This window comes from Eumetopias jubatus, unplaced genomic scaffold (assembly GCF_037043125.1).
Source record: "Eumetopias jubatus isolate StellerSeaLion01/CBP00866 unplaced genomic scaffold, mEumJub1_p1.0 scaffold_13, whole genome shotgun sequence".
NCBI lineage: Eukaryota > Metazoa > Chordata > Mammalia > Carnivora > Otariidae > Eumetopias > Eumetopias jubatus.
Window position 1 is genome coordinate 16,020,633 of NW_028274819.1, and position 26,954 is coordinate 16,047,586.

The window sequence follows — 26,954 nt, forward strand, 5'->3', positions numbered from 1 at the left end:
ATGTGTTAACAATAGGGATTTTTCAGACATTGTTGGTAGGCATGTAAAAGAGTACAACCACTCTGGAAAAAGTCTGCCACCAATTCCATCCTTAGATATTTACCCAAGAGAAATAAAAACATATGTCCACGAAGTTCAGCATCCTTTCATGAAAAAACTCAGAACAAATTGGGTATAGAAGGGAATGTACTTCGACAAAATAAAGGCCATTTATGGCCTGCAGCTAACATACTCAATGGTGAAAAGACTGAAGGCTCTCCCTCTAAGATTAGGAACAAGACCATGCCTTTTCAACATAGCACTGGAAGTCCTAGCCAGAGAAATTAGGCAAGAAAAAGAAATGGACACTATCCAAATTGGAAAGGAAGAAGTAAAACTGTTTCTGTTTGTAGATGATATCACCTTATATAGGAAATCTTTTTTAAAAAAATCCATGAAGGGGCACCTGAATGGTTCAGTTGGTTAAGTGTCTGCCTTTGGCTCAAATCATGATCTCAGGGTCCTGGGATAGAGCCCGAGTCAGGCTCCCTGTTCAGCGGGGAGTCTGCTTCTCCCTCTCCCTCTGCCCCTGCTCGTGTGTGCTCTCTCTCTTGCTCACTCTCTCTCTCAAATAAATAAAATCTTTAAAAAAATAAAAAAATTAAAAATATTAAAAATCTGTCAAAAAACTGTTAGAACTAATAAATGAGTTCAGTTAAGATGCAGGATACAAAATCAATATATAAAATTCAGTTGCATTTTTATACACTAACAACAAACTATCTGAAAAAGAAATAAAACAATCCCATTTACAATAGTATCAAACACAATAAAATACTTAGGAATAAATTTAATCAAAGAGGTGAAAAATCTATATACTGAAAACTGTAAGACTTTGATGAAAAAAATTGAAGAAGATACAAACAAATGGAAAGATATGTGTTCATGAGTTGGAAGAATTAATATTGTTAAAATATTCCTATTCCTCAAAGCTATCTATAGATTTAATGTAGTCCCTATCAACATTCCAAAGGAATTTTTTACAGCAATAGAAAAAAAAATCCTAAAATTAATATGAAACCACAAAGACCCTGAATAGCTAAATCAATCCTAAGAAAGAACAGAGCAGGAGATATCACACTTCCTGATTTCAAACTATATTACAAAGTTACAACATAATCAAAACAGTACGGTACTGGCATAAAAACATTTACACAGACCAATGGAACAGAATCAAGAGCCTAGAAATAAACCTATGTGTATATAGTGAACTAATATTTGACAAGAGAGCCAACAATACTCATTGGAGAATGGATAGTCTCTCCAATAAATGGTGCTGAGAAAACAGGATATTCAGGCAAAAGAATGAAATTGGACCCCTATCTTACACCACTTACAAAAGTTAACTTGAAATGGATTAAGGACTTAAATGTAAGGCCTGAAACTGTAAAACTCCTAGAAGAAAACATAGGGGAAAAGCTTCTTGACATTGGTGTTGGAAATGATTTTTTGGATGTGATACCAAAAGCACAAGCAACAAAAGCAAAAATAAATAAGTGGGACTACATCAAACTCAAAAGCTTCTGCACTGCAAAAGAAACGGTCAACAAAATGAAAAGATAACCTACAGAATGAGAGAAAATATTTGCAAACCATATATCTGATAAGTCATCAATATCCAAGATATATAAGGAACTCATACAACTCAATAGCAAAAAACCCAAATAATCCAATTAAAAAATGGGCAGAGGACCTGAATAGATATTTTCCCAAAGAAGAGATATTAATGGCCAACAGATAGATGAAAAGATGGTCAACATCATTAATTATCAGGGAAATGCAAGTCAAAACCACAATGAGTTATCACCTCACATCTATAAAAATTATTATTAAAAAAAAAGAGGTAACAAGTGTCAGCAGAATGTGGAGCAAAGGAAACCCTTGTGTTGGGGAGAATGTAAATTGGTACAGTCATTCTGGAAAACAGTATGAAGTTCTTTAAAAAGTTAAAAATAGAACTACCAGGGGCGCCTGGGTGGCTCAGTCGTTAAGCATCTGCCTTTGGCTCAGGTCATGATCCCAGGGTCCTGGGATTGAGCCCCGCATCAGGCTCCCCGCTCAGGGGGAAGCCTGCTTCTCCCTCTTCCACTCCCCCTGCTTGTGTTCCCTCTGTCTCTGTGTCTCTCTCTGTCAAATAAATAAATAAAATCTTTAAAAAAAAAAAGAACTACCAAACAATCCAGCAATCCCATATTTGGGTATATATCCGTAAGAAATGAAATCACTATCTCAAAGATATATCTGGACTCCCATGTTCATTACAGTATTATTCACAATAGTCAAGTCAGGAACAACCTAAGTGTTGATGTATGAATGGATAAAGAAAATATGGTATATGTATATAGTGAAATACAATTCAGCTATAAAAGAGAAGGAAATCCTGCCTTCTACAGCAATATGGATGGACCTTGGAGACATTATACTAAGTGAAATAAGTCAGACAGAGAAAGACAAAGGCTGTATGATCTCAAGTTATATATGGAATCTAAACAAGCCAAACTCATTGAAATTCAGAGTAGAATGATGGTTGCCAAGAATGGGGGTGGTAGAAATGGGGAGATGTTGGTCAAAGGGTACACTGGAGACATTATACTAAGTGAAATAAGTCAGACAGAGAAAGACAAAGCTGTATGATCTCAAATTATATATGGAATCTAAAAAAGCCAAACTCATTGAAATTCAGAGTAGAATTGTGGTTGCCAAGAATGGGGGTGGTAGAAATGGGGAGATGTTGGTCAAAGGGTACAAACTTCTAGTTATAAGATGAATAAGTTCTGGGGATGTAATGTACAGCGTGATGAATATACTTAACAATACTATATTATATACTTAAGAGTTGCTAAATCTTAAATGTTTTCACCACCAAAAACAACAACAAATCCCCCCCACAAAAAAAAAAAAAACACACAGGTAATTATGTGAGGTAATAGAGGTGTTAACCTTATTGTGGTGATCATTTTGCAATATACATATGTATAAATCATCACTTTATACACCTTAAACTTATATAATGTTACATGTCAATTATATCACAATAAAGCTGGGGAAAAATATATGCACAAAAAGAGTTGTAGACAAATGTTCTTAGAGACTTTATTCATAGTAGCCAAAACCACATAATTCACATGTTGATTAACAGGTGAACAAAAAACACATTGTGCTATATTCATATAATGGAATACTACTCAGCAATTAAAAGGAACAAATGTGCTGGTACATACCACAATGTAGATGAACATTTCTCCAAAGAAGATACACAAATGACCAATATGCACATGAAAGATGTTTAACATCATTAGTCATCAGATAAATATAAATTAAAAGCATAATGAGATACCACTTCATACCCACTAGGATGCCGAAAATAAAAAAGACAGATGATATCAAGTGTTGGCAAGAATGTGGAGAAACTATAACCCGTGCATTGCTGGTGGGAATGTAAAATAATGCAGCTACTTCGGAAAACAAGCATTTCCTCACAAAGTTACACAAAGAATTACCATATGACCCAGCATTCCACTCCTAGGTATACACCCAAGAGAAATGAAAACATATGTTCACACTTGAATGCAGATGTTCATTGCAGCATTATTCATAATAGCCAAAAAGAAGAAACAACCCAGACGTCTGTCTCTGGATGAGTGGATAGCAAATGTGGTACACCCATATGATGGAATATTATTTGGCCATAGAAAAGTAATGAGGTATGCATCCGATACACACTATGCATGGATGAACCTTGAAACCATTATTTTAAGTGAAAAAACCAGACGCAGAAGCCCACACATTGTATGATTCCATCTATGTGAAATGTCCAGAATAGGCAAATCCAAAGAGACAGAAAGTAAATTAGGGGCTAGAAGTGAGTGGGTGGGGGAAAAGTAGTAGGTAATTAGTAGCTAGAGTTACTGCTAATAAGTATGGGTTTTTTGGGGGGGGCGGGGGGAGTTGGTGATGAAAAATGTTCTAAAATTGGTCGCACAACTGTGTATGAATACACTAAAAACCACTTTATTGTACATTTCAAATAGAATTTGGGGGCATCTGGTTGGCTCAGTCGGTAGAGCATGCAACTCTCAATCTCAAGGTTGTGAGTTCAAGCCCCATGTTGGGCATGGAGCCTACTTTAAAAAAATTAAAAAATAGGGGAGTCTGGGTGTCACAGTTGGTTAAGTGTCTGACTCTTGGTTTTGGCTCATGTCGTGATCTCAGGGTCATGAGATGGAGCCTGGCGTCAGGTTCTGTGCTCAGCATGGAGTCTGCTTCAGATTCTCTCTCCCTCTCCCTCTGCCCCTCCCACTTGTGCTCTCTTGCTCTCTCTAAAATAAATGAATAAATAAATTTTATGGCATTCAATTATATCTCAAGCTATTATTTAAAAAAAATTTAAAGAACCATTTATACAATCCTTTTCTGTGAGTTTTCTGTTCATTTCCTTCATTAAATTTTCTACAGAATTTTTAGTATTTTTCTTATATTCATTTATTTGAAAGAGAGAGAGAGAGAGAGAAAGAAAGCATGAGCAGGGGGAAGGGGCAGAGGGAGAGGGAGAAGCAGACTCCACACTGAGCAGGAAGCCGGACTCCATACTTGATCCCAGGACCCTCGGATCATGACCTGAGCCGAAAGCATTCACTTAACGGACTGAGCCACCCAGGCACCCAAATTTTTAGTATTTCTATAACTTATTTTTAGGAACTCTGTATGTATGTAAGGAAATATCTCTCCCTATTTGCTGTTAATCTTTTGTTTTTATATATAGGGTTTTTTTGGTCAAACAGATTTTTCATCCTTTTTTATCTAATGAAATACATCAATAGTTTCTTTTATGACTTCCAGGTTTTTTGTCATTCATATTTAGAAAGGCTTTTCTCTCTGTGAGATTATAAAAACATTTTCCTGTGGTTTCTTTGAGTGCATTTATGGTTTCAATTTTTACACTGAAATTTTTGATCCATCTGGAATTTATTTTCATATAAGGTGTGAGGAAGGAATCCAACTTTTTTAAAGATGGCTACTAGTTGTGCTCATTGATTTAAAATGCTCTCCCTCCTCCAACATAGGTTAGTACCATTTTCATATTTGGGTCAGTTGGGGGCTTCTCCATTCTGGTCCATTGATTTTTACTTATCTATTCATGTGCCAATAATGAATGTTTGTATAGAATAGTGATGAAGAGCATGTATATTGGAGCCAACCTTCTGAGTTTAAATTCAACCTCTGCAACTTATTGGCTCTGTGAGTTTGAGCAAGTTCATCATAATGGGCTGTTGTGAGGATTAAATGAGTTATTTTATCTAAAGTGCTTAGAACAGTACCTGGGACATAGTGTTTTGTATTAGCTATTTTATTAATAAAATTTTATAGCCTTATAATAGATTCTAAAACTGGTGGAGCTAGTGCCCCACTATTTATTTTCTTTCTCAGGATATTCCTGGTTATTCTAGTCTATTTAGTTTTTCTATATGATCTTTACAATCAGCTTGTCTTAACAAAGTAAGCAAACAAGCAAAAAAAATCCTGTTTTTACAGAGATCATGTTAATTATAGATTAAATTAGGAGCACTGACAGCTTTATGATTTTTAAGTCTTCCTTTCCAAGAACACAGTATGCCTTTCCATATGCCCAAGTCTTCTTTCAGGTTCTTCAGTAGTGTTTTATAGCCTTCTTCATATAGTCTTGCATATTCTTGTTGGGTTTATTGCTAGGTATTTTATCTTCTCTTGCTGTTGTAAAAAGGGACTTTAGTTCTTATCTGAATATATAAAGGCTATTGTTTTTATTATTTTTAAAGATTTTATTTATTTGACAGAGAGAGAGACAGCGAGAGAGGGAACACAAGCAGGGGGAGTGGGAGAGGGAGAAGCAGGCTTCCCGCTGAGCAGGGAGCCCGACGCGGGGCTCCATCCCAGGACCCTGGGATCATGACTCGAGCCGAAGGCAGACGCTTAACTGACTAAGCCACCTAGGGGTCTGTCCCAAGGCTATTATTTTTAAATAAATCATTGGTTTTAGTATATTTTGTCTAATTGCCTTGTTGAAGTTTCATACTGTTTATAATAGATTTCAACTTATTCTGGGGGCTTTCCAGGTTAAGTATTTGTGTCACCTGCAAATGATGTAATTTTCCTTTTCCTTTAAAATTTTTATGTCTCTTATGTCTTTTTCCTAATAGTATTATTGTCTGAAATCTCAGAAAAATGTAAATAATGGTAGGAAACAGTAAAGAGTGAAACTGTTTTTATAATTATACCTAGAACTTCTATCTCATATTTCCTCCTTCTGAGATGAAGATAACATAAAGGCAAATAAAAGATTTAAAATTTTAAAGAAGAGGGGCGCCTGGATGGCTCAGTCGTTAAGCGTCTGCCTTCGGCTCAGGTCATGATCCCAGGGTCCTGGGATCGAGCCCCGCATTGGGCTCCCAGCTCCGCAGGAAGCCTGCTTCTCCCTCTCACACTTCCTCTGCTTGTGTTCCCTCCCTCACTGTCTCTCTCTGTCAAATAAATAAATAAAATCTTTAAAAAAAATAAAATAAAATTTTAAAGAAGAAAAAAATAAAATGAGATTTAAAAAGAATTTTAGATATAAGAATTTTAGAAAAAGCTCGCATAATCTATACTGTGTAAAAACACCCATGAATAAAAAAATATCAGAACAAGGAGCGAGGCCTCAGGAGAAACCAAACTTGCTGACACCTTGATTTAGACCTTTAGCCTAGAGACAGTCAGAAAATAAATTTCTGCTGTTTAAACTAAAAAACCCCACCAAAAACAAAAACAAAGAAACCCAAAACAAACGAACAAAAAAAACCCCCACTAGGAATAACAGCAAGTATATAAATGGTGAGTGCTGTCTGTAGTGGGTTTGGAGGTGATTATTTTTCTGCTTCATTACACCTTTCTGTACTACATTTCTACAATAAGCAAGTATTTCTTTAATGATCAGAAAAACACAAACAGAAAAAAAAAAGAATTAAGTATACTGCTTTTTGGCTGAATGTGACTTTGAGCTTATGTCTTGACATTTGAAATCCCTATCACCATGTTCTCCTCAGTCCAGTTTTGTGATCTACATCAAAAATGCTTTATCTATATCTTCCATCTGGCTAGGTAGTCTACGGTCTAATCCCATGATGATGTCACTTCTCTTCTGCTCTTCTTTTTATCTGAATCCAGATGTTCTCCAACATGCTTCCACCCTCAGATTTGTGACTAGATACACATGCAGCTATAGATCTTTTTGATACCAAACTGCTTTGCTTCTCTTATGTATCTTATATATATTTCTTTTTCTTTGCCCATGATTCTTCCCACAAGACCTCTGAATGACACACAGATGGAAGTATCTCAGCGGCAAATCTGCTCTTTGGTACTCCTGAGCATTAACTCTTCTTGAGCAAGCATTGTTCTCAAGTTTTTGAACCCTGGGATGTCTCCTATGACACTCCAAGGAAACCCTCTCCAGCCAAGATGATGACTAATACAACTGTTGGAGATACAGCGTTCTTGGAGGAAGTCCAGAAACCATATCAATTGGCTTTATTACAAATTCATACTATCTAACCTCAACTGGATGCTCATGGCTACTGGGTAATCTTTTAGTCATCTCCTTCTGACTTTGTATTGCATTCCTTACAACAGCTGCCCCAGACATTTTCCATTCTCAAATTACCAAACTCATCCTTTGCCCCAACTCCCAACTCTAAGTAGATGAACTATTTTACTGAGAAGATCGAAGTCATCGGATTTTTTAGTCCTTCAATTTCCTTCCCCTATGCCTTAATATTTCTTTTTGTCTTCAGTTAATCCTCACCTCTTCCTTCCCTCTCTGAGAAAGAATCTTTCCTATTTCTTACTAAGATTAATCTCTCCACCTGTGCTCCTGAGTCCATGTTCTTTCAGTTTCTCGGGGACCTTGCTCTATCAATTATCCCTTACATTTGCATCTTTAATCTTGCCTTTTCTATTAACTCCTTGCTATCTACCTGCACATGTTTAAGTGATCCCTTAATCTAAAAAAATCTTTCAAAGGCTACTTGCTGAAGCTTTCTTCTCCTTTTGTTTTTCAAAGCCAAATTTCTCAGAAGGGTGTGCTATATTCATTATCCCCCTCTTTCTCACCACCCATTCATTCACTCAGTAATCCTTTCAGTGTTGCTTCCATCATTCGACTCAACTATTCTCTTGAAAGTTATGGATGATCACTCAATCACTGTAGTAGATTCGAAGGAGCTCTTCTTAGTTCTCCACCTGTGACAACTGAAACTGTTGCCCATCTTTTCCTTGGAACTCTCCTCCTTGGTTGCTGTAAGGTCATATTATGCCATTTCTTTTCATACATTCTGATGTTTCTTCCCTGATTCTTCTTCCTTCTCTCACCCCCTCTTTTTTTTTTTTAAGATTTCATTTATTTATTTGACAGAGAGAGAGGACAAGCAGGGGGAGCGGCAGGCAGAGGGAGAGGGAGAAGCAGGCTTCCCGCTGAGCAGAGAGTCTGATGCAGGGCTCAATCCCAGGACCCTGGGATCATGACCTGAGCCAAAGGCAGAAACTTAGCCGATTGAGCCACCCAAGTACCCCAAAATAAATTCTGGAGGTCACTTTAGATAGCTTTTCAATTTATTGAGCAATGCCAATTTAGTTAGAAATTAATTCTCAGCATTTCACATTTTTTTTAAGATTTTAAAAACTTATTTATTTGAGAGAGAGAGAGAGCAAGCATAAGTGGGAGTGGGGGGCTGGGGGGGTGGAGAGAGGCAGAAGCAGACTGCCTGCTGAGCAGGGAGCCCGATGCAGGGCTTGATCCAGGAACCCTGATATCATGACCTGAACCAAAGGCAGGCGCTTAACTGACTAAGCCACCCAGGCACCCCTCTCACCCTTTAAATATAAGGATCTCCCAAAGTTCTGCCCTTATCCCCCTCTCTCACTACACTTTCATTCCTCAGTGATCTCATCCATTCACATGATTTAACTACTGACCATATTTCCTCTTCCAATCTCTGTATCAGTCTTGAATCCCTGCTGACAAGTTCATTTGAAAGGTGTGCTGGCTTTTCAAACTCAGTTGATTCTAAATCAAACTATAGCAGTAAACTTTTAACTAACTCCACTTAACAAATTCACCTAGTCTTCTGTTTTTCACTTTTCATTTTTTTTAAAGATTTTATTTATTTGACAGAGAGAGAGAGCACAAGTAGGCAGAGTGGCAGGCAGAGGGAGAGGGAGAAGCAGGCTCTCCGCTGAGCAGGGAGCCAGACGTGGGGCTCGATCCCAGGACCCTGGGATTATGACCTGAGCCGAAGGCAGCCGCTAAACTGACTGAGCCACCCAGGTGCCCCTCACTTTTCATTTTTTAATAATATGCTTATGCTGCTCTTTCTTGATTTTTAAGTTTTAGACATTATCTTTGGACTCTTAGTTGAAGATAAAAATTATCTTTTTTTACCACTTATACATACTTCCCATCTTCCAATCTCTCTAATATATAGTGTCAACTTTAGCTTAAAATATTCAGTACTTATATTTTTATGCTATATAAATATTATTCATAACCAAGCTGCAAGGTATATTATTAGTACATTGTTCCTTCTTATACAACTTTTCGTTTTTCTTGGAATAATTGCCACTTTCTTGGTTTGCTTGGAGTTTCTAAGTGTTAAACACGACTTCTTTTTTTTAAATTAAAGATTTTATTTTCAAGTAATCTCTACACCCAACGCAGGACTCACATTCACAACCCTGAGATCAAGAGTCACAGGCTCCACTGACTGAGCCAGCCAGGTGCCCCTAATCATTATTTCTTTAACTGAAGTATTCATCTCTAACTCTCCAACTGAATGTAGTCTAACACAACAGGCTTTTTAAAAAAGATTTATTTATTTATTTGAAAGAGAGAGAGTGCAACGGGGAGAGGTAGAGAGAGAAGAGAATCTTAAGCAGACTGTGCTTAGTGTAGAGCCCTACATGGGGCTCAATCACGTGACCCTGAGGTCACGAGCTAAAACTAGGAGTCAAGACGCTTAACCACCTGGGGCACCCAGGTGCCTCTAACACTATAGTTTTATCAGTTGTATTTTTTATATTCTTGTACACATTCCTCTAGGAGTTTTCTGCTGCTCCAGTTTGAATTGGTTGTTTTCTAGCTCTTCTACACAAATGGTTGTCCGGGACTATGCTTCATTATCATCCTAAGACTTCTCTTAACCTCTCTCCTGTGTTGTTGGATCTCTTGGTTCTAGATCCCGTAATTTCATCTTTTTAGATTTATTTCCATTTTTTGAGGAAACACATCCTCCAGTAGTTCCATGAGAAAAGCTGTATGGGAGTTAAAATTTATAAGCTCTTGCCTATCTAAAAATCTACATTCTATCTCAAGGATGATTGATAATTTGGCTTGGTACAGAATTTTAGATCAGAAATAATCTTCCCCTAGAATTCTGAAAGTATTGCTCTATTGTTTTTTAGCTTCCAGTGTTGCTATTGAGAAGCCTGATGGCATTCTAATTTTTCTGTTTTCTTTTCTTTTTCAGTGTTATACTCCTGGACTGGGCCTCTAAGTTTCTTATATTATTTCTCCTACTTTCCCTTTTTTGGCCTCTTCTGGGCAATTTCCTCAACTTTACCTTTCAGCCTTTATATTGAATTTTTTTTCTTTTCTTTTTAGCGGGGGGAGGGACAGAGGGAGAGCAAGAATCCCAAGCAGGCTCCACACCCAGCGCTGAGCCCCATGTGAGGCTCAATCTCACAACCCCCAGATCACAACCTGAGCCAAAATCAAGAGTCAGATGCTTAACCAACTGAGCCACCCCAGTGTCCCTGGATTTTTTTATTTCTGGCATTCTAATTTCTAAGAACTCTTCTTTTTTTTTCTTTATAGCAGGCTAGTCTTGTTTAATGGATCCAGTATCTTCTTTTTCCTCCTGAGGATATTAATAACAGCTTTCTTAAAGTTTTCTTTTCCTTGTATTGTCACCACTTCTTCTGAGTTTCCTCCTCCTCTGCCCGGTCAGTTTTGTCTTGGCTTCTGACTATCATGTTCGAGACTTCCTCCACATGACTGGTGATCCTTGAGTATGTCCATCCATATTTAGAGTGAGATATTAAAAGACTGGTTATCTGAATGGATGGAACTTGTTAACATTGATCTTTTACTGTACAATGAATAGGTTGAGACCTGGTCATTTCACAGTGGAACTCCTAAACATCAGATTCGTAGGGACTTTTTCTGGGGTTACTTTAGTTTCTCCAGAAAATATTCCAGACTTATGTCTGGAGGGGATCCATTTGGCAGCCAGCATTCTGAGAGCTAAGCAAAGGAAGGGAACAGGGTATCAACATTTGGCATATAGACACTGTCTTGATCTCCTTGTTTTCTTTTTTTTTTTTTAAAGATTTTATTTATTTATTTGACAGAGAGAGACACAGTGAGAGAGGGAACACAAGCAGGGAGAGTGGGAGAAGGAGAAGCAGGCCTCCGTGGAGCAGGGAGCCCGATGCGGGGCTCCATCCCAGGACCTCAGGATCATGACCTGAGCTGAAGGCAGACGCTTAACGACTGAGCCCCCCAGGCGCCCCAATCTCCCTGTTTTCATTAGACCATCTTACCTCTGCTCTGAGTCTCTCATTCCTGAGTCGAGAGTTCCTCCAGTTTAGTTTCTCCAAACTTCTGCTGGATTCAGAAGGGCACTGACCTTGATGCTTGATGAAGGGGAGAGGATCTGGGGACCTAACTGCTCCTTATAGAGACTTTCAACACATCTTCCTGTTTTCAGCTTTCCTCACATTCCCAATTTCAGAGTAACTGTCACTTCCAATTCCTGACCCCTGGACTTCTGTGGCACAAATTGACATCTTTCCTTGTTGTAGGTAGCCATCAGCTTTCTCTGCTAAATCAGTTCCTACTTAACCATCTGCTGTTCCGCTTCTAAAATTTAGTTGACGCTTGTCTGTTACTGTAATCTCTTCTCTTGTTGTGTTTGTCCTTTTGGCTTTCTATCCTTCTTCCCCTTTATTATAATTTTAGTGTGTTCTACAGAGAGAGCAAATAAACATGCATATTTGGCCTGACACTTTCTAGTAGTGATCTGTAACTGGTTACTTACACGTCCATTTTCTCTCCAACTCGATTATGAACTCCTTAAAAAGGGAACTATATTCTCCTATCCTTTTAGTTCTAGCACCTGGAGTAATAACCCTGCACAGAGGGCACATTCAACAAATACCGCTCAGTGGATGAAGGGACGAATGAATGAGTTCTCTGCATACCTTTCATCACCTAGCACAGTGCTGTGAACACCGAAAGCATTTAATAAATACATGAATTCAAAAAGGAAAGCCTTATGATTGACATTTTGTATTTAAAATTTCAAATTTATGGTTCTCAGAAAAACTTGTTTGCATGACACAGTTTACATAGCTCCAGTATTTAGGGTACATACTACAAATGTAATCATGCTAACCAAGTAACTACTGAAGTGAATCCTGACTTCGTTGTTTGGAAAAGTCTCAATCTTAATGTCCTTTTCAAAAATAAACTTTTGTTTGTGTTTTGGCCACATCCTTCATGTCCTACTTTTTATTTTTTGTAATAGAAGAAGAAAGGGATAGGAATATATTAATCACAAATTAAAAGACTATACAAAAGCCACTGGCTGAATTGAGAACAAGCTTCTGGACAGAGATGAGAGAATTACAGAGCATTCATACTGAAGTCTTCCATCTTCAATACACTAACATAATGAAATGCAGCCATAGTTTTTATGTCACTTTAGGTCAATATTCAGAATAATAATATTGACTTTTCTAGGATCTGCTTTTAAAATGCTCAAGTATAGGGCACCTGGTGGCTCAGTCAGTTGAGCATCTGACTTTGATTTCGGCTTAGGTCATGGTCTTGGGGTCTTGAGATGGAGCCCTATGTAGGGTTCTGAGCACAGTGGGGAGTCTGCTTGGGATTCTCCCTCTCCCTTAGCCCCTCCCCCTGCTTGAGTTCTCTCTCTCTCTCTCAAATAAACTTTAAAATAAATAAATCTTTAAAAATAAAATAAAATGCTCAAGTATACTAAAATATAGCTTGCAAGGGCACCTGGGTGGCTCAGTTGGTTAAGCAACTGCCTTCGGCTCAGGTCATGATCCTGGAGTCCCGGGATAGAGTCACGCATTGGGCTCCCTGCTCAGCGGGGAGTCTGCTTCTCCCTCTGACCCTCTTCCCTCTCATGCTTTCTATCTCTCATTCTCTCTCTCTCTCAAATAAATAAATAAAATCTTTAAAAAAAATAAAATAAAATATAGTTTGCAATAGATCCAAATAAAGACAGCTTATGCAATAAGCTTGGTAAGAGAGCAAATTTCTCTACCACAAATCGTATTCGCTTATTACTCTAGGTAAGCTGGTTTCCTCACTGTCTGCTCAAATACCATTGTCACTGCAGTGTTCACACTGCCTAAAACGTCCTCTTTCCTCCTCCTAGTCAAATTCGGCCGTCTTTCAAGGTCCGACCTGAGCCTCCTCTCTTCAGTAGAAGCTTCCATGTGACCTCTTCTTCCTGGTGACCTGGGGCACTTCTTTGAACCACATATCCTGACACCTGGTTACATTCTATACCACTCTTGAGTCATCTTCCCAACTAGCTTGTATGTATCTTGGCAGCAAGGCCACACATTTCTTTTTTTTTTTTTTAAGATTTTATTTATTTATTTGACAGAGAGAGACACAGCTAGAGAGGGATCACAAGCAGGGGGAGCGGGAGAGGGAGAAGCAGGCTTCCCGCGGAGCAGGGAGCCCAATGCGGGGCTTGATCCCAGGACCCTGGGACCATGACCTGAGCCGAAGGTGGACGCTTAACGACTGAGCCACCCAGGTGCCCCCACATATTTCTTTTCTATATCTCATAACTCCTAGTACTACTTTGGGCACATAGCAGATGCTCAAACAAAAGGTTTTTTTCTTTTTTTTTTTAAGATTTTATTTATTTGAGAGAGAGAGAGTGAGTGAGAGAGAGCATGAGTGAGAGAGAAAGAGAGAGAGCATGAGCAGGGGGAGGGGCAGAGGGAGAAGAAGACTCCCCACTGAGCAGGGAGCCTGATGCGGGGCTCAATCCCAGAACCCTGGCATCATGACCTGAGCCGAAGGCAGACGCTTAACCGACTGAGCCACCCAGGCACCCCCCAATTTTCTTTTTTTCAAAATAAAAATAACTTCATTTTTATTGTGATTGTAGAAATGTTGCATGATCATTATAAAAAAAACCTCAAACATTACAGAAAAGTGTGAAGAAAAAGTAACATGCCAGCACTGAGAGAAAACCACTAATAACATTTTGGTAAACCTCTTTTCCAAACATTCTGGTATGCATATAAACATGCACAGACATAAGATATATATAATTTTATATAAATGGTATTACACCATTCTGCTGTTCTGCAACTTGAGGCAACAAATGTCGATTTTTCAGTATTACTTCCTTGTCCATCATTGCCTCCTGAGGCAATGATGGACAAACTTTTAATTTTATTTTAAAAGTAGCAATGTGCTTCCAAGGAATTATTGGCCAATTATCATGACAAATAAGGCTGCGAACACTGGAATTATGTATTTCTCAGGCTGCTCATTCTTTTGTCATCAGATCCACTGTGATTATAATGTGACTAAATTCATCTATCTGTTCGTATTTTAAGGTATTGGTCACCTGGTAAATGTCTTCATGGACTACCCATTAATGTCTGCATGTTTTGTTACACATCTTTCCCGAGGTTTCAGCTAGCGAGTACATTCTTACATTCCTCCTGCAACTGATGGAGGTGGTGATAAATAGTTTCCGGTATCAGTTTCGTCCCACTTGCACGGCCTCTTAGTACTAAAAGACTTTTAAATGATAGTGGTGATGGCAGAACCTACTTCATAATTTGTTCATGTAAAATCCATTAAAACTGGGTTTTTGAGAGATAATAATTTAAAGCTCTGAAGGTCCTTTTTGGTTCGTATGTATCTTGAAAAACAGCGTGCAACCCATGAAGTTCCTTCGCATCAATCTCCATGCCAGATGAAAACTTCCAGAGCTGTTTTTTAAATCAGGGCAAGGAGAAAAGAACAGGGCAGGGAATCTTTGGCTGCAAGAGCCGGCTTCAAAGAATTCAGTGTGCTGGGAGCAGTACCCAACTGGGTGCGACTAACTGCACCCTTTTGCACCAAAGCCAGAGAACAAAGATAAAGGGTGAGGAAATGAAGGAGATTCTTGAAGTGACTTCCCAGGAGGAATCTCAGACCAGCCACACCCAGTCCCTTCATCTTGGTAAATAAATGAGCAAAACTGCAAATGGGCTGAGCAGCGTCCCTGCAGGAACCTCTCCCACAGAGTGGGGATTTCTTCCTTACTGCTGCTACATGCAACTTCCCAGACCCGCGCTTGCCTGCAGGGGAAGTGTGTGCTCTCCCCAAGTCGTGGCATGTTTATCAGATGAACAAACAAACAGCAAATAGCTCTTGGAGGGTTTTCCCTGTTTCCTGGCAGCAGAAGGACAGCAGCTGTTGTATGGTTAAACTGGGGATTTGGACTTTTTAATATAGTTTTAGAAGTTTGGTGTAGAAACCCTCCTTTCTGTTCCTATTTGATGGTTAAATTGAAATTTGAACTGTTCCTTCCAAGACGCGCTGATCTTATTGGAAATGGACTGTAAATAAGCATGGCCCATCGAATCATCCAGCAGGCATTCATGAATTTATTCATCCAGCATTTAGAGCACCAAAAACAAGCAAAGGCACTGAATGAGGATTCAGAGATAAAATATGCCATCTCTGCCATCAAGGGAGTTAACGATGATACTTATCACAGTGACATAAGCAGCTGGCTTTGCTGGAGCGGGTATTATGTGCCAAGATTACTAACTGCTTTAATCTGTTATCTCACTGCGTTTTCACAACTTTGAAGTCATATACTCTCCATTTTACAGATGAGAAAGCTAAGGCCTGGAAAAGCACAGCTGTATCTAATAAAAAGTCCACCTGAACCTAAGGCCACTTAACTCTAAAAAGGCTTTCTCTTCAGTGCTTCATGGGGAAGTTTGACACTACAAATTTATAATCTAGATAGGGATGTAAGAAAGACAGAAAAATCCCTTTCTTCTCAACTCCACGTGATATCTTAGGAAAGAGATTCTATGTTTGCCAATTACTACGTGTAAAATATGATAGAATAAGTGCCATGAGAGATCACTTTTAAAAAAATATTTTATTTATTTGACACAGAGAGAGTAAGAGAGAGAGAGAGACAGAGAACAAGCACAAGCAGGGGGAACGGCAGGCAGGGGAGAAGCAGGCTCCTTTCAGCAAGGAGCCTGACTCGGGACTCTGATCCCAGGACCCCGGGATCATGACCTGAAACGAAAGCAGCCGCTTAACCGACTGAGCCACCCAGGCGCCCTGAGAGAGAGCACTTTTGAATGGAAGTAAGGGAGGGCAAGGAGGAGAGGATGTGATAATCACAAGGACTGTTAGATGTGTTACTTGAGCCGGGTCTACCTGAGAATGGGCAGGAACGTGACAGACGTGCAAGAAAGTTCTACAGAGAAAAGCAAAACAAAGGTGTGCAAAGGGAAGAGCATAGGAGTGTTTGGGGGGAAAATGAATGTCTTTGTGTGGTTAGAGTCTAGGCTATGAGTAGGAAAGTAACGGTTGGAAAGGCTGAGGTTAGATCATGAGTGGCCTACAATGTAAGGTAATGGAATTCCTATTTCCTTAGTAGGCAATACAGAACTATGGACATTCTAAGCAGGGATGGACAAGCCCAGAGCTGTGCTTTAGAGAATTATATTTATGAAAGATTTTGCAGTAAGTAGTTCTCAAGCTTCAATGGTTATCAGGATCACCTGCAGAGCTTTTAAAATGTGTGCGCCCCACAAAAAGTTTCAGAGCCACAAGAACTCTCATAAACTGCACTTAAATGTGGAAAATGATACAATCACTTTGGAAGCCTGGGAACATGTGCTAAAGCTGAACATACACATTCCAGCAATTTCACTCCTAAGTACATACCTAACAGAAATCTATATACCAAGGGACATAAAAAAGTATGCTTATTGTAACATTGTTTGTGCCAGTCCCAAATTGAAAACAACCCAAATGCCACCTACTGTAGGGTGGATAAACTGTGGTTTAAATAGAAAATGGAATTCTGTATAACAATGAAAAGGAACTGTAGCTAAGCCCAACAACAAATGAGAAATACAACATTGAGCAAAAGAAGCCAGACACTGAAGAGTACATGCTCTATGATTCTAGCAATGGAAAGTTCAAAATCAGGCACATAAAGGTTATGGTGATAAAAGTGAGACTAATGAGGGGCACCTGGGTGGCTCAGTCGTTAAGCGTCCACCGTCAGCTCAGATCATGGTCCCAGGGTCCTGGGATCAAGCCCCGCATCGGGCTCCCTGCTCCTCGGGAAGCCTGGTTCTCCCTCTCCCACTCCCCCTGCTTGCGTTCCCTCTCTCGCTGTGTCTCTCTCTGTCAAATAAATAAATAAAATCTTAAAAAAAAAAGTGAGACTAATGATACCCTAGAGGGGATTAATGACTGGAAGGGGGCCTGGGAGAGGCGTCTGCGGTGCTGGTAATGTTCTCTATCTTTATCCGGATGAATATTATATGAGTATGTTTATTTTGTAGGAATCCATTGTGCTATATGTTTATTACTTTGCACGTTTCTCTACATATGTTATACTGCAAAACACTTTTTTACTTAAAACTTTTCAAAAAATAAAATAGCATAGGCTCCAACCCAAAAAGATTCTGATTAAATCAGTCTGGGACAGGGCCTCGGCATCACTATTTTTTTTTTTAAAGTTCTCTAAGTGAACTTGATATGCAACTAGGGTTGAAAACCACTGATGTAGAGCAAGGACTGGAGCAAAGAAAAAAAAGTTCAAAAGTTATTCAATGTTTCCCACACTTGAGAGATAATAAGAATCACCTGAAATGCTTGCCAAAAAAAAGTCCCAGGTCCCTCCCTTGCTGACTGATTTAGTAGGTTGGGAGATGGGCTCAAGGAATCTGTCTTTTTGACAACCTCTTCAGTGTTGGGTTAATTAGGACAGCCTCTCCGATTAATTAGAATTCTAAATTAGGGTCAGGTGGTGGCAGTGGGAATGAAAAGCCGGTTATGCCAAGCAACATAAAACCGGAAAACATTAAATTTTCAACACTACTTATACTTGCTTTTATATACTGCCAGTTTAAAATCCACCAAAACAACCAAATTTGAGTATGGTTTATTAAATTGACATCTTTAACCTAAGGTGGTTTTATTTTGATTCACAGTGTTTAAGTTTAAATTAGTCATTTACTTTTGTTTCTAACAGAACCATGAAATCAGATTTCAGAAGCCTAAGGCATACCATTCTGTTTTTGGTACAACTACTTTAGAGAATGGGTTTAATAACATCTCATAGTACAGTCTCACTTCAGCCTAACTTTTAAAAAATCCTTGGTTCTATTTTCAAAGAACTTCTAAATTCTGTTTATTATGCCCTTCAAAGCATGAACTACGTAGTAAAGCAAGTACTATACTTCCCCCAATAATAAGAATCATGATTTTTAAATTTTAAATAAAAGATGGAATAACTATATTTTTTTCTCTTGAAGACAGGTAAAATAGAACTTAAAATTAAAGAATTTGTAGCTACTTTCCTCTGTCTGTAAAAGCAATGAAAGCAGATCACAGACAAATGCAATACATTCTTATGCCTTAACTCCTTTGATCACATTTTAGGCTTTCAGGAAATCACTCATTGATCTCAGAACCGGAATGTCATATTTATGTCTATTTAGCATCAGAGCAGGAGCACTTGATCCTAATGGCAAGAGCACTTGACTGAGAGAATGCCTGAATTTATCAACTGGCTGGGAGACATTGGGCCCCAATTTTTGTGGTGGGGGCCCTGATTTTTTTATCAATATGATGGGGGAAGGGTTGAAGTATCTCAATACTTTTCAAACCAGAAGACTAGAATTCTTCAGAGGCATTAAAAGTTTCTACAAATGTTTAATTTTAATATTTTTCTTATTAAAAACATAACTTTATTTAAAATCTATGAGAAAAATAAAATGCACACTAAATCTTTCACATAGTAAATTTTATTATACAGACACAACTGACCTGTGCTTTCATGTAAACTCACTGTGGAGCCTCTCCTGTTCCACAAATGTGTATATATATATATATTTGAACCTGTAAATGTGCCACTGATTAGAAAGCTTTTTATCTGCCCTGCTCATTTTCTTTTCTTTTTAATCCAGGACTATATTGACATAAAGACTGAGATTACATAAAATCTTTAAATTCTACTGGGTGAGAGTACAGATGTTAACAAGCGCCCCTTTTACTTGCCTCTATATGATGTGGTTATGGAACCAAAGTAGGTTTATTACTTTATAAAATATTTGATAATTATAAAATGGAAATCTTCAAGTGTTAAGATACTAAGGTGGTAAAAAAAAATGTAGTCATGTTTGAATTGGGACTGGAAAAGCAATGGCAGAAAAAATTTATGGAGGGGAGGATCATATAAAGGCAAGGCACTAAAATGTCCTCAGAAGTTGTGTAGATAAGCACTAGCCGTTAAAATTAGGCAAGCATTATTTCAAAACACTATAGGATAAATGTTATACGCATTGATATGGACTGTCAATTTTATTAGGATAAGACTTTTAGATTGTAGGGGCGCCTGGGTGGCTCAGTCGGTTAAGCAACTGCCTTTGGCTCAGGTCATGATCCCAGGGATCGAGTCCCGCATCGGGCTTCCCGCTCAGCAGGGAGCCTGCTTCTCCCTCTGCCTGCAGCTCCCCCTGCTTGTGCTCTCTCTCTCTCTCTCTGTCAAATAAATAAATAACATCTTAAAAAAAACTTGTAGATTGCAGACCTTTCAGAGTTACTTGCAGTGATGTCAGTAGTGATACCAGAATTTATTCTTTTATACTAAAGTTTTCTAACAGACATAAGGCAGTTGTCAGAACAACAGTCAATGAAATCAATTGCTATTATTCCTAACTTAAATAAATGCATTAAATATAGGTTTATGAACTTGGAAATCTTGCTGATATTGTAGATAAATCAAATAGCTCAATTAAGGCTTATAACACTGCCACACTTATAGCCTCCGATAAGATGTTAGTAATGAATCAAAACAGGATTTGGACTCAGCATGCAAAACAAAATTTTTCTGTGCTGAAACTGTGAGTAAAAAGATGGCCTTGGTATTAGTCTGCTTGAACTGCCATAACAATACCATGGACTTGGTTGCTTAACCAACAGAAATTTATTTTCTTCCAGTTCTGGAGACTGGAAGTCCAAGATCAAGGAGCTAGCAGGGTCAGTATCTGGGGGTATCTCTCTTTGGCTGCGGAAGGCCACCTTCTCACTGTGTCCCCACATGACAAAGAGAGGGCACAGGCTCTGGTGTCTCTTCTTGTAAGGACACTAATCCTTTTGGATCAGGACCCTATCCTTGTGACCTCACATAACCTAAATTATGTCCTTATAGGCCCTACCTCCAAATACAGTCACCTTGGGGTTAGGGCTCCAACATATGAATTTTGGGGCACACAATTCAATCCATAGCAGCCTCTGAGATACCTGATTTTTTTAAAGAAATAACACCATTAATCAACTCATATATAATGTTATAAGACACATTTATTTTTCTTCAAACAATAAAATTTTTAAACTAGCTGTGAAAATTGTTAATTGATTTCCCCAAAGTGATTATTCATCAATTAGGAATGTGAGCAATTGTTAGGTACATTAGTTACTCAGCTTTGACACAACAATTTACTATCACTCCTTTTTTGAATATTTAGACATATAACTAAACTAATTCAGTTTAACAACAAAAAAATTGACTGGATGTCAAGATGTTAAAAACAAAGCTATAAGTATCGGAAGCTAATTATCTGTGTGAATCACAATTTTCTTGACAAGCTTTTATCTCAAAACCAAATACTGGAAAGCTTTCCCCCAACATCAGGAACAAGACAAGGATGCCTGCTTTTGCCACTTCCACTCAACACAGTACAGGAAGTTCTAACCAGAGCAATTAGGTAAGAAAAAGAAATAAAAGGCATCCAAGTTGGAAAGGAAATGGTAAAACAATCTCTATTTGAAGATGACATCATCTTCTATGTAGAAAACCTTAAAAATCTCTCTCTTTCATACACACACACGATTACAACTAATAAATGAATTCTGCAAAGACGGAGGATACAAAATCAACATACAAAAAACAACTACAATTCCACAAAGTAGCAGAGAAAAATGTAAAAAGGAAACTAAGAAAAACAATTCCATTTACAATTGTATGAAAGGACTAAAATACTTAAGAATAAATCTAAGCAGGGAGATGAAAGACTTGCATATTGAAAACTATAAAACACTGCTGAATGAAACTAAAGAAGACTTAAAAGAAAATCATAGGCCCCAAATCGTGTCACTTAGATTAAGGTCCTATGTCAGTAAACCAAGACTTAATACCTAACCTAACTGCAGTTTTAACCCCCTAGGAATGTAACTTTTAACCAGTCAATATGGGAGTTACCTGGTGAGTAAGAGGAAATTTACTGATAGACCTCTTCCAGTCCCCTTAGGAGGGTGACCCTTAGTGGATTCTTTACTAATAATTTCCTTTTCTCTGCTCCCTGTTTATCTTTAAAAGCCTTTCTTTTTCAGCAGCTCAGTGAAACTCCCCTCTACTTGCTAGATGGGATGCTGCCTGATTCATGGATCTATTTTTTTTTAAAGATTTTATTTATTTATTTTAGAGAGAGAAAGTATACAAGAATGAGGGGGAAGGGGCAGAGAGAGAGAGGTAGAGGGACAAGCAGACTCCTGCACTGAGCACAGAGCCGGACTTAAGGTTCAATCCCACGACCCTGAGATCATGACCTGAGCCAAAACCAAGAATAGGATGCTCAACTGACTGAATGACCCAGGTGCCCCCATGAATCTATTAATAAAGTCAATTAGATCTTTAAAATTTACTTGGTTGAGTTTTTGTTATTTAACAGAAGAATTAACATTGTTAAGATGTCAATACTATCCAAAGAAATCCACAGATTCAACACAATCCCTATCAAAATCCTAACAAACCTTTTCACAGAAATGGAATAGCTGATCCTTGAGTTCATATGGAATTGCAAGGGGCCCTGAATAGCCAGGACAATCTTGAAAAAAAGAATGAAGCTGGAAGACTCAAACTACCTAATTTTGAAACTTAATACAAAGCTACAGAACTTAAAACAGTATGGTACTGGCATAAAGACAGATATATAAACCATTGGAATAGAAGAGAGAGCCCAGAAACAAATCTTCACATGTATGGTCAATTGATTTTCAACAAGGGTACCATTCACCAGGGAAAGGACTACTCAAGTCTTTCCAGCAAGTGGTGCTGGGGAAACTAGATACCCAGATGCAAAAGAAGGAAGTTGACCCATACCTTATACCTTATATAAAAATTGACTCAAAATGGATCAAAGATCTTAACTTTAAAAGCTAAAACTATAAAACTCTTAGAAGGACACTGAATTTGACAATGATTTCATAGATACAACACCAAAACCATGGGGAACAAAAGAAAAAATAGATAAACTGGGCTTCATCAAAATTAAGACCTTTTGTACATCAAAAGATACCAACAAGAAGGCAAGAGGACAACCTGCAGAATGAGAGAAAATATTTTTAAATCATATATCTGATAAGGGATTCATATCCAGAATATATAAAGAACTCCCACAGCTCAACAACAGAAAAACAAAAAATGTTATTCAAAAATGGACAAAGGACTTACACATTTCTCCAAAGAAGACATACAGATGGCCAACAGACACATGAAAAGATGCTCAGCATCATTCATCACGAGGGAAATGCAAATAAAAACCACAATGAGATATCACCTCATACCTGTCAGAATGGCTAAAATCAAAAACTCAGGAAACAAGTGTTGATGAGGATGTGGAGTAAAAGGAACCCTTGTGCACTGTTGTTGGGAATGCAAACTGGTGTAGCCACTCTGGAAGACAGTATGGATGTTCCTCAAAAAATTAAACATAGAACTGCCCTACGATCCAGTAATCACACTACTGGGTGTTTACCCCAAGAATACAAAAACACTAATTCAAAGGGATATATAAGCTCCTATGTTTATTGCAGCATTATTTACAATAGTCAAACTATGGAAGCAACCCAAGTGTGTATCCATAGATAAATGGATAAAAAAGATGTGGTATATATCTATACACACACACACAGAGGAATATTATTCAGCTGTAAAAAAGAATGAAATCTTGCCATTTTCAATGGCATGGATGGAGCTGGAAAGTATTACGCTAAACAAAATAAGTCAGTCAGAGAAAGACAAATACCATACAATTTCACTTATATAGAGAATTTAAAAAACAAAACAAATGAGCAAAGAGGGAAAAAAAGAGAGAGAGACAAACCAGGATACAGACTCTTAACTATAGAGAACAAAACAGATGGTTACCAGAGAGGAAGTTGTTGGAAGGATGGGAGAAATAGGTGAAGCAGATTAAGAGTACACTTATCTTGATGAGCACTAAGTAATATACGGAACTGTCGAATCACTGTATTGTACACTGGAAACTAAAATAACACTGCATATTAACCACACTAGAATTAAAATAAATTTTTAAAAATGCAACTGGTAAAAAAAAAACAAAACCCAATAGCTAATAAGTACATGAAAAGATGTTCAACATCATTACTCATTGGGGACGTGCAAACCAAAACAATGAGATACAACTTCATACCCATTTGGATACCTTTTATCAAAACAACAGGAAATAGCAAGTGTTGTTGAGGATCTGGAGGAATTGGAACCCTTGTGAATTTCTTGTAAGAATGTAAAATGGTGAAGCCACTATAGAAAACAGTATGGCAATTCCTTAAAAAGTTAAACATAGAATTATCATATAACCCAGCAATTCTACTCCTAAGAATACGGCCAAGAATCAAAGACCAGGACTTACACAGATACTTGTACACCCATGTTCATAGCAGTGTCATTCACCATAGCCAAAAGGTAGAAGCAACCTAAGTGTCTGCTGACAGATGAATGGATAAACAAAATATGATATATACACACAATGGAGAGAAAGGACTGAAATTCTGACACATGCTACAACATGGATGAACTGTGAAAACATCATGCTTAGTGAAAAAAGCCAGATACAGAGGGGCAAATATCGTGTAATTCCACCTATATGAGATACCTACAATAGTCAAAGACATAGAGACAGAAAATAAAATACTGGGGCTAGAGGATGGGGAAATGGGGAGTAATTTTTTAATGGGTAAAATGTTTCAGTTTGGGAAGATGAAAAAAAATTAGAGAGATGAATGATGGTGGTGGCTCCACAACAATGTGAATGTAGTTAATGACACTGACCTGTACATTCAAAAATGGTTAAAATGGGGGCACCTGGGTGCTCAGTGGGTTAAGCGTCTGACTTCAGCTCAAGTCATGATCCCAGGGTCCTGGGATCAAGCCCTGTGTTGGGCCCCACGCTCAGCAGGGAGTCTGCTTCTCCCTCTCCATCTGCCCCCCCTGGCCCCCAGCTCATGCTCTCTCTCTCTCTCAAATAAATAAATCAAATCTTTTTAAAAAAATGGTTAAAATGTTAAATTTTTTTCCTTTAATTTTTTTGTTGTTATGTTAATCACCATACATTACATCATTAGTTTTTTAAAATGTTAAATTTTATGTTATTTCTATTTTATCACCAAAAAAGATTTCTCTATTTAAAAAGTGGTTAGAAATGGAATATTATGCAGCCATCAAAAGGAATGAGATCTTGCCATTTGCAACGACATGGATGGAACTGGAGGGTGTTATGCTGAGTGAAATAAGTCAATCAGAGAAAGACATGTATCATATGACCTCACTGATATGAGGAATTCTTAATCTCAGGAAACAAACTGAGTGTTGCTGGAGTGGTGGGGGGTGGGAGGGATGGGGTGGCTGGGTGATAGACATTGGGTAGGGTATGTGCTATGGTGAGTGCTGTGAATTGTGCAAGACTGTTGAATCACAGATCTGTACTTCTGAAACAAATAATGCAACATATGTTAAGAAAAAAGAAAAAGAAGAAGATAGCAGGAGGGGAAGAATGAAGGGGAGTAAGTCAGAGGGGGAGACGAACCATGAGAGACGATGGACTCTGAAAAACAAACTGAGGGTTCTAGAGGGGAGGGGGGTGGGGGGATGGGTTAGCCTGGTGATGGGTATTAAAGAGGGCACATTCTGCATGGAGCACTGGGTGTTATGCACAAACAATGAATCATGGAACACTACATCAAAAACTAGTGATGTAATGTATGGTGATTAACATAACAATAAAAAATTTTTTAAAAAGTGGTTAGAATGGTAAATTTTATGTTATGTATATTTTACCACAATCAAGGGATAAATATATTTTAAAACCCTTAGTCCTAGTTTCAAGACAAGATGACTTCTAAGGTCCATTTCAATTCTAAAATTTTTTGAGACAGCAAGATAACAAGGCGGAAAGAGAAAGAGAATCTAGTCAAGGAATAAGCTCCTGACTCCTCATTCTGAATTGAGAGTGTAACTCTACCTTTCAAGTGATTATAAATGGACCAAGAAGTTCTAGCAATGGTAGCAAACTCAAATGCCTACAGAGGCCAGGCAGGAAACGTAAGCAGATGAAGCAAGGCAGCTGGGGATGGTGGTAAATCTAAGGCCACCACATGCCCTGTCTAAAGGGAGCAGCTGTACCTCCGCCCTGGCAAACTGCCTCTCTGTTGGAATGTGGGCATGGTATTGGGATGATTTTCCATTCTTTAAGTGAAATTGAATTGAGATTTTCATGTTAAATTTTGGCATCTAATTTTAAAAAATTATAATTTTTAAAAATTTTTTATTTTATTTTTTTAAGTAGACTCCACACATAGTGCAGAACCCAGTGCAGGGCTTGAACTCACCACCATGAGATCAAGACCTTAGCTGAGATCAAGAGTCGGACGGTTAACCGAGTGAGCCACCCAGGCACCCCCTAAAAAAATGATTTTTAACATTGCTAGCCAAAGAAGACATAACTGCAGGCCAAGGCACATGCTGTCAGCTGACCACTACTAGTTTGTGATTTCTTTCAGAGCATAAAGGCATGACTCAGAATACAAAGGAAAGGAGGTAGTATAGTTAGATCCTTGCCAATGTTTAAAGTTTGCATACAGATCATGGCGTGCATGGGTGGTTCAGTCAGTTAAGTGTCCAACTCTTGATTTCAGCTCAGGTCACGATCTCAGGATCGTAAGATTGGGTTCAGTGCTGGGGATGGAGCCTGCTTAAGATTCTCTCTCTCCCTCTTCCCCTCCCCTCCATGCTCTCTTTCGCTCTCTCAATAAATACACAAACAAACAAACATAAATAAATAAGTTGAGTAAGTAAGTAAATAAATAAATAAAAATAAAGTTTGCATACAGACCATGATCTAAATCTTTTAATCCTTGTTTGGAAGCACCAGAGGGTACTGAATATTATTTTAATTAGGTGTCGATTGATACTGTATAGCTTTGAATGGGCCAGTTTTTAGTGGGGCACTTTGAATGTGAAGTTTATGCCTCGCCTACAGTAGGTGATCAATAAGGAGTAGCTATTATTATTTTCAGTCAAAGCCCCTACACAATATCGAAAAGAGTATAAAGCTCTTCTGAGGGGCGCCTGGGTGGCTCAGTCGTTAAGCGTCTGCCTTCAGCTCAGGTCATGATCCCAGGGCCCTGGGATTGAGCCCCGCATTGGGCTCCCTGCTCTGCAGGAGGCCTGCTTCTCCCTTTCCCACTCCCCCTGCTTGTGTTCTCTCTCTTGCTGTGTCTCTCTCTGTCA

General features: G+C 38.4%; 1 protein-coding gene across 1 annotated transcript in view; it reads right to left on the minus strand.

The window, feature by feature from the left end:
- CSTPP1 (centriolar satellite-associated tubulin polyglutamylase complex regulator 1) overlaps positions 1-26,954 on the minus strand; it is a 187,082-nt gene that overhangs the window by 69,900 nt on the left and 90,228 nt on the right. The gene's annotated exons all lie outside the window — the stretch shown is intronic.